The following is a 17,619-nucleotide window of genomic DNA, read 5'->3' as shown; positions in this document are numbered from 1 at the left end:
TCCAAGATAGGCTATGTATATGTAAAAAAAATGTTCATAGACTACATTTTTAATTTTCATTATTGTATTGGTGAACCAGTGACTTTCATTGTAGGCTGCTGTCTTTCAGTCTGTTGTCTAATTTTGAATGATTCCCTCTCCAAATAAGTCATTTCACATCACTGAATATTGATAGCTCATCTGCAGTGTACTATTTCTGAAAGAGCCTTTGGTGAAAAAACAAATCACACATTGATATAACCTTACACATCCATGACTTGTGACAACAGCCTCAAAAATACCCTCATGCCAATTTTTCCATCAGTTATAATTACTTGGCCTTTGCCACAATGTATACTTCTTGATGACTAATCAAGGCCACCGCCTTGCATTTTCCATGAAACAATGGTTGATTTTGTGGAATACAATCTCTAGAACAATACAAAAATTTACCTCTCCCTTCATGGATTTTATGACGACTGATGAACGCCTGCTTCCAGAGTCACACTGCAATGAATATCATACAGCACTTTGTATTTGCCCAAGAATACAGGTACTCACACCACAATGCAATGTCTCACATCACCGATTGATATTTGTCCTCTACACTTCTTTGCAATGTGGCTGATTGTGACTAGTCAGGAGTTGTTTCACTGCGATGAGTAATTTAGAAAGACCAGTGTGCATTATCCACCTTCATACCTCAGTGATATGTTAATGTTAATGGAATCTAAATTCCTTTCCCAGCTCTCATGTTGTAACACTTCAATACACAAATAAGGTAATAATTAATGTTTTAGCATGTTTAACTGGAATAGCAGAATTTAGCAGGACATGAATCTCCTTAACTTGTTGGGAGTATCTCAGAGAAAAGCTGGCAGAAAAAGCTAAAGCTCTAAATTCCTGAAGGTCAAGGGGCTCCTCTGAAGTTGACCTTCAAACATCTGTTGATCGTTCTATATGAAGCTATTCATCTTAGGCCAAACAAAATCACTCAGTTTCCAGCAAAAAAAGGTGGAAAGCAATAGTGAGTGAAAGGGGAAGGATCACAGGAACACAAACACAAGGTTACAGCACAACCAAGATTGTAAATCTCATGGGGCCATCCTTTGAAGCTCAAAAGAAGCCAAGTTAAATTAATTAGCCTGTGATGGCTGGCTAGGATTGGGTAGCAGCAGGTCAGTTCAACTGACAACTGACTGGGATTGGGCAAATGTCAATGTTAATGAAAGCAGTTGATCAGCATACTTTATTTCTGTTCAAATACTTAATAAACCCAGTGTGCACTGATCCTATTATCGAGAGTCAAAAACCTTAAATCACAATACCTATATCACGAGGAGATTAAACACAATTTCAGCTCTGCCTTATCTCTATTCTTGTCTAATTTTGTTCTCTATTCATGTAACAATTAGAAGAATTAGATACATACTGTATCTTCTAAAGGCAAATAACTACAGCCCTACTGGAGTTATTGAATCCCTCATTTTCTTCAAACTGAAGTAACAATGAAAACAGCACAAAAGAAATGGTCTTTCCTTTTAAAATTTTGAAAGGAAAAACAATTAATTAGATCAAATTTACCCATCTAAAACAAAAAGGCTATTCCTGAACTAAAAAAGCTTCAAAATTCTGTATACAGAATCTTCATTATTACAAACTTGTAAAAAATTGTACATTAGTCCCTAGTGGGGATTTACAACAATGTACATGTATATAGAATTTTAGCATAAGTTGATAAAAAGCTTGGTTGCAGGTGTAGTTTTATGCAGCTTTTAGAATCTGAACAGAGATGTAGCAAGGTGGAGGGGTTTAGTTGGAATTCCAGAACGTAGGGCTAAGGAGTCTAAAGTTTACATAAAGGAGGCCCGAGTTTGAAGAATGGGAAAAGGGTAGCAGTGAACTGGCACACAGGGCAGGGGGGAAATAGACTGTGGACGGATTTGTGAAGACAAGGATTTGAATTCAATAAATTGGGAACAGGGATCAGTAGAGATCGACTAGGACAAAAGGTGACAAGGAAAAGGGGGATTTAGTACAAGATAGGATTTATTTCATCAAGGTTGAAGCTTCTCTCTCAGCTTGAGTGGAACTCTAACCCACGCAAAGGGAGAGAGCCTGGTCTAGCCAGAGGTTAGTAACGATACTTTTAAAAAAAAACAGAATTAAGCATTAGTTGATGATCTTTGCAGTATGCTGCTATAAAAAAAACCTTAATTCTGATTCAATAATAACTATGAGACACAATCTACTTATTTATAATTTGAAACATTTCTATAAATAAATACTAATCTCAAATGTATGATAATGAACCTCAAGAATCCCTGAGAGAATATCTTTATCCCTTCACTGAAAGCATCAAGAATCAAAGTGAGGCCGAGGAGGCAAGGCCAAGAGTTATCTATGAAGACAGCCATTTGACCAAACTACCAGAGGGTCATCGCTGCTAACTGTACATTCAAGCAACACTTAACCATTTTAATATTGCCCTCACTTCTAATATACCAATTTTCAAAAAATTAAACTGATGAAAGGAAATGAATTTTTAATTTGTAGCTTCTATCTTTTTCAATAAAGAAAAAAAGTCATGAATGTTTAAACATCAATATAACACTAGTTTCAGCAATTTGATCCTTGAAGTCCCACTGTAAATACATGCCTTAGGTCAAGAAAGTAACACTGAAAGATCACTACTGTGATGCCGCAGCATAATAATGCTCAATGTATGCAGCAGAGTCAATATTGGCGTAGATGAAAAACAGGGTCTGTACAAGGCAGAGACAGGCCCTAGTCTATTCTCTCATGCTGAAAACGTCAGTGCAAAGGGCCACGGACCAGTCAGTAGGACAATTTGCTGTCAGAACACTTAACCTAAATATAATCTGCTTTCAATCTCCTCTGTTAAAGCACAGCCAGGCTTTTATCCCCACAGATTTTCCATGTAGATTTGTACAAGGTTGGGAGTTAAATTTCACAGAAAGTTTATCTCCTATACATACAGACAGACATTATAATATTCAACCAATGTTCCTTATACTGTTAAAAAGATTGTGCAGTGCAGTCCTGGCTTTGATGGAAGACTGGCTTACTTTGAAAAATTCAAAATGCTACATAAATTTCAGTTTGGCCACAAACAAATTAAAGCTCATTGCTCTGTCCATTTTCCAACACTTTTTCCTTCAATATTTCCAGCAGCAAAAATAAGGCTAATAAAATATTTGGAGCTTTGCCATGTAACACTTTAATCAAATACATACTCTGATTAAATTACATAAGTTACGTAGTACATGAAGTGCACTAAAAACAAGCATGATATTTGAATGATCGCAAAAATGTCCATTTTTAAAAAAAACATATCTCTGTTTCCTTCTTCCCATCCTTCCCTTTGCAGGTTTAACTTCCCAAGATCCACTGGAGCGACAGACAACACTGAATCTAGCATAAATCGAAAAGCAGAATACCACAGATGCTGGAAATTTGAAATAAAAATAGAAAAAGCTGTAAATACTCAGGTCTGAAAGGTCATCGATCTGAAACATTAACTCCATCTTTCTCTCCACAGATGCTGCCAGACATGCTGAGAATTTCCAGCATTTTCTGTTTCCATTACAGAACTTAGCACATCTGTCACAGGTCTCACATTTTGCCCAGTGAAACAGGACAAAAAACCAGGGACACCAATGTATTAGCTGCAGGTTTATTCTGGCTATAGACATTTAATTGGCAAACTACTGGTAGAAGAGTCATAACATCCACCAATTAAAGCAATCAGGCTTATGATAAAGACTGTACTTATAGAATTGTCACTGTTGAAATTCAAGTGGGAAAAAATGAATTCTCTTACAGTAACCAACAAAACACATAGAAAACATTCTGTAGCAGAATGATTTCCCAAAATAAAATACAGCACACAGAATAATAGGACAATCAAGAATGCATTCAGGACAAGAAATTGCTGGGAGTATATAAAAAGACTTATACTGATGGAGGTCAGATGTATTTTTCAAAATGCATTGCCAGAGCTCAAGCAATTTACAAACCAAGAGAGTGTGTCAAGGTGTTAAATGCTTTCACATTATCCATCCTTAGAATTTACACAATCTTTCCAATTTATTTTCTTCTGTAATTACTAAGCTTACCCTTTCCACTTATGTAGCTGAAGTTTCTGTCCCACCATTAATTAGCATCCTAATCCTAGTTTTCTCATATGATTTTGTCTCATGTCAGAAGTTGTTGTTTTATATATCAGCTCGACTCAGGTGGCAACACTTTCGCCTCAGAATTAGAAGGTTGCGAGTTCAACCCCACTCCAGAATCTAACCATGGAATTAACGTCAGACACTTCAGAACAGTACCAAACTGCAAAGATGCTACCTTTCAAATGATTCTTCTTAAAAAAAAAAAACCACCTTATTTCAGGGGTACTATTTAAGGAAGAGCAGAGAGCTGCCCTTCTGGTGTCCTGGCCAGCATTTTTCTCACCCAGCACCACCAAAAGAATACGGATCACTGGTCATTTATCTCATTTATCAGAGCTGAGGTTTTGCTAGAGACAGCGCTTCCAGAAGAAAGTTATGGAGTGTGAAACATTCTACCAATGTGTTAAAGATGCTATATAAATGCAAGCTTATTCTTTCTTTACAGGATGTCAGAAGCAAGTAATTGGGTCTTCCTCTGCTGTCCAAGTACACATTACAACAGACTCAATTGCAAAAGTACTTCATTGGCTGTAAAGCGGTATGGGATGTTCAACCGTTATGGAAAATGCAACATAAAAATGCAGCTCTCTCTTTCTTTAAACTTAACACATGGTGTAGCACCAAGACCAGGAAGCTTGCAGATTTTTAAATCGCTGTTCTGTACTGTTTTAACAGTTGTAGCACTGTCATTTACACCAATATCTCAAATATCATGATCCTGATCATTATCCAGCAACAGATATTTGGAAGTGTTTTTATACAGACTGAAAAGGAAAGCCTTCAGCCAAGTAATGATGTCTATCCAACCCTCCACCCCCAACAGTTGAATGACTTATTATTACACCCGATCTGCACCCCGTACTTGAAGAGTGGCCAGTTGTTGAAGTATTGGAGCTGTCGGTACCTTCGAAACGATACCCCAACATAATGCAGTATTAAAAAAATGCTACCTTTACATTGCAATTACAAGCCTAATATTTAGTTATTGAAACAGGTTTTCCAAAGGCAACTCTCCATTTTGCATTCCCTGGTTTCTGCATAGCTGTTTTAATTCTCCTCCCCAAAACAGAGCTCCTTACATGTTTTGCCTGGCAATTACCATGTAAACGTTTAGAGAATTGGGGCAGGACTTCCACACTTTTATACAGTTATTTAAATTAACTTTGGGTGGTTTTAAGCGTCCATGAGATCCAAGGGATCCCCTGAGAACTTTTCAAATTTTTGTTTTAAAAACGGGATGTGGGGGTCACTGGCTAGGCCAGCATTTATTGCCCATCCCTAATTGCGCTCGAAGGTGGTGGTAAGCAGCCTACTTGAACCGCTGCAGTTTATGTCGTGTAGTTAGTGCCCATAGTGTTGTTAGCAAGGGAGTTCCAGGGTTTTCGCCCAGCAACAATGAAAGGTAAATAGTTTTGGATGGTGCGCACTGCTTGGAGGGGAACTTGGAAGGTAGTGCTGTTACCATGCACCTGCTGCCCTTGTCCTTCTAGAGCTCACATGTTTAAAAAAGATGCTGTTAAAAGGAGTCTTGGAGAGTTGCTGTAGTGCATCTTGTATATGATACACACTGCTGCCACTGTGCAGTGGTGTAGGGAGTGAATGCTTAAGGTGGTGGATGGGGTGTCAACCAAGGGGGCTATTTTGTCCAGGATGGTGTCAAGCTTCTTGAATGTTGTTGGAGTTGCACTCATCCAGGCACGTGGAGAGTATTCTATTACATGCCTGACTTCTGCCTTGTAGATGGTGGAGAGGCTCTAGAGAGTCAGGAGGTGAGTTACTCACTGCAGAATTCCCAGGCACCGTATTTATATGACTGGTCCAGTTCAGTTTCTGGTCAATGGTAAACTCCAAGTGCTGCAAGTGAGGGAATTTGGTAATGGTAATACCATTGAAGATCAAGGGGCGATGGTTAGATTCTGTCTTGTTGGAGATGGTCATTGCTTGGCACTTGTGTGGCGTGAATGTTACTTGCCACTTGTCAGCCCAATCCTGAATATTGTCCAGGTCTTGCCACATATGGGCACAGGATGCTTCAGTATCAAAGGAGTTGCGAATGGTACTGACATTGTGCAATCACCGCGAACATCCCCACTTCTGACCTTATGATGGAGGGAAGGTCATTGGCGACAGAGCTGAAGATGGTTGTGCCCAGGACACAACCCTGGGGAGCGCCTGCAGCGATGTCCTGGGACTGAGATGATTTACCTCCAACAACTACAACCATTTTCCTTTATATTAGATATGACTCCAACTAGTGGAGAATATTTCCCAGATTCCCATTGACTCCAGTTTTACTCGAGCTTCTTGATGCCACACTCGGACAAATGCTGCTTGATGTCAAAGGCAGTCACTCTTGCCTCACCTCTTGAGTTCAGCTCTTTTGTCTATGGCGAGGAGCCAAGCCTGGAAGAACCCAAACTGAGCATCAGTAAGCAGGTTATTGCTGTGCAAGTGCAGCTTGATAGCACTGTTGACGATACCTTCCATCACTTTGCTGATTTTCAAGACTAGACTGATGACTGGGTAATTAGCCAGTTTGGATTTGTCTTGCTTGTGTGTGTATAGGGCATACCTGGGCAATTTTCCACATTGTCAGGTAGATGCCAGTGTTGAAGCTATACTGGAACAGCTTGGCTAGGGGCACAGCAAGTTCTGGAGCACAAGTCTTCAGTACTACTGCCAGAATGTTTTCAGTGCCCATAATCTTTGAAGTATCCAGTGCCTTCAGCCGTTTCTTGATACCATGTGGAGTGAATCAAATTGAATTGGCTGAAGACTGGCATCTGTGATGCTGGGGGCCTCAGGAGGAGGCCAAGTTTGACACCACAGTAAAGTCTCACTCCATGCAGTGCCAAACCCAACTGGTGTGAGATAACCTCATGCAGAGTCTCAGACTGCTTCTCTCTGGGATCAGACTGGACTTGGCTCTATTTATATTACGACTCTCTGCATTGTTCAAAAGTAGAAACCACCTTAGTAGCAGCGCCAATGATGATCTAGTGTAAACAGACCAACTCAAACACTAATTCTCAAACCTCGTACAATCAAATCAGAGACAACTGAAGTAATGTAACAGCTTGCTCCAGGAAAGCCTCATCTTGAGTCCCAGATTTCAGTCCACGACCAGAACCTGTCAGCAGAGGATAAGTTCACCTATCTCAGCAGCACTCTTGGGCTGTCTATTTGATGAAGAGACACATGCAAGAATTGCCAAAGTGCTGTCTTCGGCAGACTTCATACATCAGTCTGAGAATGAAGATGACTAAGTCTGCCTACCAAACAAAGTCTAAAGAGCAACAGTCTTACCCACTCCACTCTACCCAGACGAGATTTGGACTGTGTACCCAGTGCCATGCTAAAAAGCTCAAGCACATTCACCTGAACTGCCTTCAGAAGCTTCTAAAGATCAGATGGCAGGACAAAATACCAGACATTGAGGTGCTCACCCAAACTGGCATGCCAAGCATCCACACCACAGAGGTGGTCACAATCGAGTTAGCTGGTCACATAGCCAGAAGCCTGACACTCGCTTACCAAAGCCAATCTTCTATTGAGAACTTGAGTCTGGTGTATGCTCTCCAGGTCAATGGAAGTGCCACAAGGACGGACACTCTAAAGGTTTCACTTCGGAGTTTTGATATCGACTTCGAGTCCAGGGAGAATTACGCCCAGGATTGCAGCACCTGGTGCAACCGAATAAAAAAAGTGCAGCCTCCTTTGAAAGCAAGCACATATCGGAAGCAGAGAGAAAACGCAAGGAGGGGAAACCCCAAGCCAGCAAATCATCCAAATCTCAATCATCTGTGGTGTCCTGTTCCATTTGCAGCAGAAACTTCCAAGTGCAGACTGGCCTTAACAGTAACTACAAACCCATCGGAACCTTAAACACCCCAGATGACGAATATAGTCTTCTCCGCCTCAAAGGGTGAACAAAAACATGAACAAAAACATGAACAAACCACAAATATATTTTGCCAGTACAATGGAGAGGTGGAGGCTGGGGGGGGCGGGGGTGGGTAGTAGTGGTTGGAGGGTGTGAGGTTAGAGAGATCCAATAAAACAAAAACTTGTATTTGTATAATCCATTTCACATCTTCAGGAAGTTCCAAAGCACTATACAACCAAGTATTCACTGTTGTAATGTAGGACAGATATTCAAAACAAAATTATTTGAATATATTCAAAACATTTGAAGCCTGGCGACTATAATGTCAATCTCCCTTAACTTTCTGTGCTATCTGCCTCCCTGACTAATCTGTTCCACATAGCTATCATCGCTCCCTCTAAGTTTGAAGTTGTCTCCCGGTTCTAGAGTTCAAAAATCCTGCGAGTTGTGTTCTCTTTGGATATAGGTCAGGTTAGCTCACTTTCCTGACACTTCTAGTTTTAACCCCCAGGTTCCTTGCTTGTTCTACATCCTGTAGTCTAGAGTCATTTAGTTTATATTTTCACTGTTTATCTTCTTTCACTGGTCTCATTTGCCCACAATAATACCATTTATTACTTAGCAATAACCCATCCAGATCTCCGAATTCGGTTCACTTCTTTCCTTTTACTTGAACTTACCCCTGTAGCCAAATTGGACTTATTTCTGTCCCCAATTCCGCAGTAGACTTCAAAAGTGTAGTCACACTTCTGCACTTTGTTAAACAGGTCAAAATGCAGAAAAGGTTTTCAGTTGAAATAAAGCAAGATACAAGACAACATCTGATGCTGCTGCTTGTATATTTATTAAATAGTGTTACAGGCTAGTTTACTGCCACACAACATACAATGACCCAAGAACTTGTAAAAAAAAGTACATACCAGTCAAATCTCAGCATGGCATTGTAATCATCCATCTCCAACAGAGGTGACAGTCAACAGTTCTTTTTTGCATTTTTGTAATGATTATATTTTCTGCCATAATGTATAGCAGTCACAATGGGATATTTAAACAAAAGTAACTATTGCACTACCACATATTCGGCCCTGCAAAGTACCCAGTCTACCTCGGATTACCCTAGAATGGCAAGGTATCTCAAAAATTTAAGCAACAGGTGAAGCTGTTTCACACTGCTACTATGCAGCGGCAACACGAGAGGTATTCGTCACCAACAGGATGCTGCCGTAAAGCCAAAAAGGCATTCTGTCTTTCACACCAATGAGTAATGTGATATATGAATTTCAGGCCAGTGTGATGCTGGGTATGTAGGCTGTACATCCCAAAGACTGGCGGATCATATTAAACAGCATGTCCCTTCCGCTTTTGCGATACCCAACCAGCCCGTCCTTGCAAAACTCAAAAGAAGTGTTTTTTTTTAATTCATTCATGGGTTGAGGCTAAGCCAGCATTTATTGCCCATCCCTAAATGCCCTTGAGGTGATGGTGAGCTGCCTTCTTGAACCGCTGCAGTCCATGTGGTGTAGATATACCCACAGCGCTTTTAGGGATGGAGTTCCAGGATTTTGACCCAGCGACAATGAAGGAACAGCAATATATTTCCAAGTAGGATGATGAGTGGCTTGAATGGGAACATCTAGGTGGTGGTGTTTCCATGTGTCTGCTGCCCTTGTCCTTCTAGATGGTAGTGGTCGTGGGTTTGGAAGATGCTAAGGAGCCTTGGTGAGTTCCTACAGTGCATCTTGTAGACGGTACACACTGCTGCCACTACGTGTCATTGGTGGAGGGAGTGAATGTTTATGGATGGGGTGCCAATCAAGCAGGCTGCTTTTTCCTGGATGGTGTCAAGCTTGAGTGTTGTTGGAGCTGCACTGTTCCAGGCAAGTGGAGAGTATTCCATCACACTCCTGACTTGTGCCTTGTAGATGGTGGACAGGCTTTGGGGAGTCAGGAGTTACTTGACACAGAATTCCTACCTCTGACCCGCTCTTTTATCTATATGGTTAGTTCAGTTCAGTTTCTGGTCAATGATAACCCCTAGGATGTTGATAGTGGGGGATTCAGTGATGGTAATGCCATTCAATGTCAAGGGGTGATGGTTAGGTTCTCTCTTGTTGGAAATGTCATTGCCTGTCACTTGTGTGGTGCGAATGTTACTTGCCACTTGGCAACCCAAGCCTGGATATTGTCCAGATCTTGCTGCATTTGGACATGGACTGCTTCAGTATGAGGCGGCACAAATGGTGCTGAACATCGTACAATCATCAGCCAACATCCCCACTTCTGACCTTATGGTGGAAGGAAGGTCATTGATGAAACAGCTGAAGATGGTTGAGCATAGGACACTACCCTGAGTCACTCCTGCAGTGATGTCCTTAGGACTGAGATGATTGGCCTCCAACAACCATCTTCCTTTGTGCTAGGTATGACTCCAACCAGCAGAGTTTTCCCCCTGATTCCCATTGACTCATTTTGCTAGGGCTCCTTGATGCCACACTCGGTCAAATGCTGCCTTAACGTCAAGGGCAATCACTCTCACCTCACCTCGGGGGTTCAGTTTTTTTGACCGTGTTTGAAGGAAGACTGTAATGAGGCCATGAACTGAGTGGCCTTGGTGGAACCCAAACTGACCATCAGTGAGCAGGTTATAGCTAAGCAAGTGCCACTTGATAGCACTGTTGATGGCCCCTTTCATCACTTTACTGATAATCAAGAGTGGACTGGTGAGATGATAATTGGCCAGATTGGATAGGAAGGATATGATTGCAATGGAGTGGGTGCAGAGGAGATTCACCAGGATGTTGCCTGGGATGAAACATTTAAGTCATGAAGAGAGGTTGGATAGACTTGGGTTGTTTTCGTTGGAGCAGAGAAGACTGAGGGGCGACCTGATTGAGGTGTACAAGATTAAGAGGAGCATGGACAGGGTGGAGCAGCTATTCCCCTTAGTTGCAGGGTCAGTCACGAGGGGACATAAGTTCAAGGTGAGGGGATGGAGGTTTTAGGGGGGGGATGTGAGGAAAAACTTTTTTACCCAGAGGGTGGTGACAGTCTGGAATGCGCTGCCTGGGAGGGTGGTGGAGGCGGGTTGCCTCAAATCCTTTAAAAAGTACCTGGATGAGCACTTGGCACATCATAACATTCAAGGTTATGGGCCAAGTGCTGGTAAATGGGATGAGGTAGGTAGGTCAGGTGTTTCTCACGTGTCAGTGCAGACTCAATGGGCCGAAGGGTTTGGATTTGTCCTGCTTTGTGTACAGGACATACCTGGGTAATTTTCCACATTGCCAAGTCGATGCCAGTGTTGTAGCTGCTGGAACAGCTTGGCTAGGGGCGCAGCAAGTTCTGGAGCACAATTCTTCAGTACTATTGCCGGAATATTGTCAGGGCCAATAGCTTTTGCAGTATCCAGTGCCTTCAGCAGCTTTTTGATAACACATGGAGTGATCCGAATTGGCTGAAGACTGGCATCTGATGCCAGGGCCGCCGGAGGAGGAGGAGGCCGAGGTGGATCATCCACTCGGCACTTCTGGCTGAAGATTGTTGCAAATGCTTCAGCCTTTTCTTTTGCACTGATGTGCTGCGCTCCCCTATCATTGAGGATGGAGATGTTTGTGGAGCCTCCTCCTCCGGTGTCCAATATTAGATGTGATTCCGTGATTGGACTACATTTGCTAAATAATCCTCAGTGTGCTATGAATTACGCTGACAACCAATTTAAGATTGTCAGCCGGGCTTGCTGTGTGGCACATGTGTGTGTACTGGAAGCTACATATATTAATACATAGGGCCCTGTTCTTTGCAGACAGAAAGAACATGTACACACGTCGCACCTGTTTCCGCTAAACAAAATAAGTGACAGCCATTCATTGGTTTATTTCTCAGGGCAATGCCTTGACCAGAGTCAAGCTGCCTGGTTTAAATTTCAAACAATGCTTAGCATTGTTAACTGTCAGTCACCATCACTGGTACACTCCCCTGGCAGTGCCTCTATCAGAGTCTAATTGCCATCCAATCAGCAGTACAAATTGATGCTCCCTTTAGATTTGGTATTCTTGCAAATTGTCCTGATGAGTGCAAGATAAAAAGCTCCAACAAAAAGTCTCTTTTTTCAGCAATACTCAAGTTCTGTCCAAACGGCTATTTAAATACACTTTGTAATATCCATTCACATAGCTGTCCAAAACTAAACCAGGAAAAACCACAAGCACTTTTCAAATCCTACAGTATTTAACATCACTTGCTTTTGAATAGTTTCTCAAAGTCTGCACTGTAATCACAGAAGAGTATGACAGCAGGCCACAAAACATACAATGAGATAGTCAAAGGCACCGGCCTCAGGATTGAAATTCAAAAATGAAATTTGCTAATTACATTCAAAGGGCAAAATATTTTCCAGTTCTTATTGAGGGCAATAAAAGTCTCACAATGCAGTACATTTTGTTTTGCAGCACGGATTCCTAGGCAAAGCTGCCAATCCCCATGGAAGTCTAGATAGTGAAGTTCAGCAGAACAGTTGACTGTGGAGGCATAACAGCTGAGTCTGATCTGGTCCTAATCACTAGTTAGCACTCAGGAGCAGTAAACATGGCAGATTTTGTCATCTTCAACCCAAGGCCAATTCTAGTGTCCCAACTGCTACCCCAGCCAAGGTCAACCAACTCAACATATAGTGGAAAATCAATCCTGGGGCCTTCTGGCCTCTGCAGATGTTCAGCATTCCTGCTTAGTGTTGAAATTTGAAGTACGGCAAGGCCAATAGACAGTGCACTCCAATATAAACACCAATCATACAGCAATTGTAGAAAAACCTACTGCCTAATAATCTACTGCTCTTGTGATGATGAATGTTGACTGGCTTCAGAGCAAATTTCTCACAAATCCCTAGGTTCTCAAGAATAAAATGCAGTAGCAAAGATTGGCAAATACAACAATATCTCGCACATCCAGTTACAAATAAAGAAATTACAGAGCTAGTCAGTAATAAGTACTTCACTTCTAATTTCCTCTTGACTACCAAAATCACATTTATTTTTATAACATTATAGGAAAAGAAAAATAAAACAGTGCAACAGGTTGACTTTTCAATAGTAAAATATATTGCTGACATACAAATAGTGATATGGTGGATAGAGAACCCAAAATCTAATAACTAGGCAATATCTTACAAGAAATCAAGTTGTCAGCATTTTGCCACCTTCATCACTACCTTCTGCCCACATCATTAGAGCGCATTTAAATATCAACATCACAAAACTATATCATATCAACAATTTCCAGTTCCCTGGCACCAACCGCCTCCTCTTCGCCATGGACGTCCAATCCCTCTACACCTCCATCCCCCACCGGGATGGTCTGATGGCTCTCCACTTCTTCCTCGAACAGAGGCCCGAACAATCCCCATCCACCACCACTCTCCTCCGTCTGGCTGAACTTGTTCTCTCACTGAACAATTTCTCCTTTAACTTCTCTCACTTCCTCCAAATAAAAGGTGCGGCTATGGGTACCCACATGGGCCCCAGCTATGCCTGTTTCTTTATGGAGTATGTGGAACATTCCTTGTTCCAGTCCTACTCCGGTACATCAATGACTGCTTCAGTGCTGCTTCATGCTCTCGTCGGGACCTGGAAAAATTTATTAATTTTGCTTCCAATTTCCACCCCTCCATCATTTTCACATGGTCCATCTCTGACACTTCCCTTCCTTGACCCCTCTGTCTCAATTTCTGGTGATAGACTGTCCACCAATATTCATTACAAGCCTACCGACTCCCACAGCTACCTCGACTACAGCTCCTCACACCCTGCTTCCTGTAAGGACTCCATCCCATTCTCTCAGTTCCTTCACCTCCGTCGCATCTGTTCTGATGATGTCACTTTCAAAAACAGTTCCTCTGACATGTCTTCCTTCTTCCTTAACCAAGGCTTTCCACCCACAGTAGTTGACAGGGCCCTCAATCGTGACCGGCCCATCTCCCGCGCATCCACCCTCACACCACCTTCTCCCTCCCAGAACCATGATAGGGTCCCGCTTGTCCTCACTTATCACCCCACCAGCCTCCGCATTCAAAGGATCATCATCCGCCATTTCCACCAACTCCAGCATGATGCCACCACCAAACACAACTTCACCCACCGGTGGCATTCCACAGGGATCGTTCCCTCCGGGACACCCTGGTCCACTCCTCCATCACCCCTACACCTCAACCCCCTCCCACGGCACCTTCCCATGCAACCGCAGAAGGTGCAACACCTGCCCCTTTACTTCCCCTCTCCTCACCGTCCAAGGGCCCAAACTCTCCTTTCAAGTGAAGCAGCATTTCACTTGCACTTCCCTCAATTTAGTCTACTGCATTCGCTGCTCCCAATGCAGTTTCCTCTACATTGGAGAGGCCAAACACAGATTAGGTGATCGCTTTGCGGAACACCTTCGGTCTGTCCGCAAACATGACCCAGACCTCCCTGTCGTTTGCCATTTCAACACTCCACCCTGATCTCATGCCCACATGTCTATCCTTGGCCTGCTGCAATGTTCCAGTGAAGCTCAACGCAAACTGGAGGAACAGCACCTCATCTTCTGATTAGGCACTTTACAGCCTTCCGGACTGAATATTGAATTCAACAACTTTAGATCATGAACTCTCTCCTCCATCTCCACCCCCTTTTTTCCAATAATTTATATAGATTTTTCTTTTCCCACCTATTTCCATTATTTTAAAAATGTATTTCTATCCATTGTTTTATCTCTACCTTTTAGCCTATTTCGATCCCTTCCCCCCACCCCACCCCCACTAGGGCTATCTGTACCTTGCTCGTCCTTTCTACCGTTAATGTCACCTATTAGCATATTTCTTAGCTAATATTACCACCGTCAACACCTCTTTGTCCTTTTGTCTATGACATCTTTTGACAATCTCCACCTATCACTGGCCCTCTATCCAGCTCTACTTGTCCCATCCCCCCCTTAAACCAGCTTATATTTCACCTCTCTTCTATTTTTCCTTAGTTCTGTTGAAGAGTCATACGGACTCGAAACGTTAACTGTGTTCCTCTCCGCAATATGCTGTCAGACCTGCTGAGTTTTTCCCAGGTATTTTTAGTTTTGTTTTGGATTTCCAGCATGCATCCAGCTTTTTTGCTTTTATCACAAAACTATCTGGTCCCTATTGCATGGCTGTCTGCGGGACCTTGCTACGTGCAAAGTGGCTGCTGCATTTCCCCACAATGACGACCGCACCTCACACTTCATTGACATGTCAAAAGCACTTTGGAGCATCCTGGGGTCACGAAGGACAACTAAACAAATGCAAGCCTGCAGGAACAAAGTTACCTATCTATCCACACTGTGATCGGGGATACAGGGTGCAAGCCAGCAAGTCCATGAGAGCACAAATCAGTGCAACATGTAAAAAACACACATACATATACACGAGAGGAATATACACACAAACACATATAAAATGTATGTATAGATTTCATTATAATAATGTGTTCACAGTGAAAATAGTGGTTAATGAAACACACACATTATTTATATATATATATATATATATATATTGAAAACCACAGGGTGGAAACACCAGACCCATGGTCTCAAATTGTAAACACAGATACAGGGAAGAGCTATCAAGTTTGCTGCTTTAGTGATAGTGCATTTGGGGGTTTTTAGACCCAGTAAGGGCAGTAATGGAGTATATTTGCCTGGAGTGGTTCTGTTCTTGGGGCTGGGCTGGGGGAGCAGCCCCCGGGACAGGGGGGGGTGGGGGGTGGATTCTCCCCGTCACAGAGCGGTCTGGGGCTGCGGCTTCTTACTGTGTCTGACCCGGGGAGGGGGAGAGAGTCCACCCCAGGCCAGTCCAGGCCACTCCGGCCCGGCCATTGTTCCCCCTCTCTCTCTCTCTCTCTCTCTATTAAAGGGGACTTTTCTTATTCCGCCTCCGACACAAATCCCGCGGCCCCCCCTCCCCACCCCCCTTTCTTTTCCCCGATGATCGGCGTCCGCCTCTCAAACTTACACCGACGCGGCGAGGGCCTCTCTCCTCTCTGCCGCCGCTCTGTCACCCGCCGGGCTCTCTCTCATAGCTGCCCGCCCGCGCTCTGACAGCCGGCGGGCCGCCTCAGGCTGCAGCCTCCGCCCGCTCCCTCACAGGCCTCAACTGACATCTCCCGCAGGAGGTCAAAGGGCAGCCTCGCACCGAAGAGCCTCGACGTGCGGCAAGATGGGAAGGAAGGAGGGAGGGGAGGGTGCTTACCTTTGTCAGCCTGCACCAGCCCCACACTGCCACCAGGGAGTGTAGTCCTCCAACCTTTCCTTCAGGGCAGACACACACACCCAGACCAGCCCCAAAGACCAGCAAATAAATACCAGCAAAATACTGCGGATGCTGGAAATCTGAAACAAAAACAAAATGCTGGAAAAATTCAAGCAGGTCGGACAGCGTCGGCGGAGAGAGAGACAGCGTTACCGTTTCAAGTCTGTAGGACTCTTCTTCAGAGCTAAGGAGAAGTAGAAATGTGATGAAGTTTATACTGTTTAAGGGGGGGGTGCAGGCGGGGGTGGTGAAGCTGGATATAAGGCCAACGATAGGTGGGGGCTAAGGAGAGATTGACAAAGATGTCATGAGCAAAGGGCGTGTTAATGGTAGCGGTAAGGGCTAAAAAACAAAAAAGGTGCTGATAGTGGTATAAAAGGTAAGAAAGCAGAATGTGTGAATAGCAGGACAAGGGTCAGCGCCCTGTGAAAGAACAACATGGAACAAGTAACAGATGGTCCTTTTTAGGGTGGGGGTGGAGAAAAAGGATAGAAAGTGGGATAAAAAAGGGGACTATTTGTTTCCAGGACAGCGTATCGACAATCTTCCTTTTCAAGAACAACTCCACCACGGAACAAGTTGCCTAAGGAAACAGTCACAACCCCGTCACTTGAAATCTTCAAGACCCATCTTTAGATCGTCTTAAATTATAAGTTTTCATTATCATTTAGGGTTGCTAACTGTGATTAAATGTATTCCTGGAGGTTTCATCACATGACTTGCCCCCATGCTTTTTCCATTAGTCGGCCAACACATCATCCTTCTTATGGCAATTGGAAAGCAAAAAGACTCATTAGCCAATTGAATGATGCTTGATTGTTAGCCAAACAACCTTTTATTCTCCCATTTTCAATATTTTTATATCTGGTAAAGAGAAATATTCAAAGAAAATAAAAAAAACTTTTTAATGTCCCGATGATGATTTCTCTCCCAGGTTGCACAGAGCTGTGTCCTGGAGATTGATCTTCAATACCAAGAGACTCCAGGCCAATCCTGGAGGGTTGGCAACCGGATTATCATGACTACCTTACCAGTAGATCATGACTGGTTTCCAACTTTATAAATGTTGGCAGAACATGGATACTAGTCTGTAATGCCAACACAACCAAAGCAGAAGCAAAGTGTGTTTTTTTTAATTCCCCCTTCGCAAAGAGCAAAAAATAAATCAATTATTTCAGCCCTCTCTAGCCTCATATGAAAAACCAGATGAGATACTAAAGGGCCCACTCCCATGAAGTCAAAACCAG

The 17,619-nt window shown here is 43.1% G+C and overlaps 1 protein-coding gene across 3 annotated transcripts in view; it reads right to left on the bottom strand.

The window, feature by feature from the left end:
- The window catches only part of LOC144683365 (fibroblast growth factor receptor substrate 2-like), a 69,913-nt gene extending 53,683 nt beyond the window's left edge, over positions 1–16,230 (bottom strand). Inside the window, exon 1 of one of the 3 annotated variants that reach the window (XM_078546311.1) lies at positions 16,076–16,230. The gene's annotated coding sequence lies outside the window, so the exon portion shown is untranslated. The remainder of the gene's footprint in view (positions 1–16,075) is intronic. The other 2 variants (XM_078546314.1, XM_078546312.1) reach the window with 2 other exon arrangements.
- Between the last annotated feature and the right edge of the window lie 1,389 nt (positions 16,231–17,619).

This window comes from Cetorhinus maximus, chromosome 8, assembly GCF_964194155.1.
Source record: "Cetorhinus maximus chromosome 8, sCetMax3.hap1.1, whole genome shotgun sequence".
In the NCBI taxonomy this organism is placed as follows: domain Eukaryota; kingdom Metazoa; phylum Chordata; class Chondrichthyes; order Lamniformes; family Cetorhinidae; genus Cetorhinus; species Cetorhinus maximus.
This window is presented reverse-complemented; position numbering and strand designations above follow the sequence as displayed.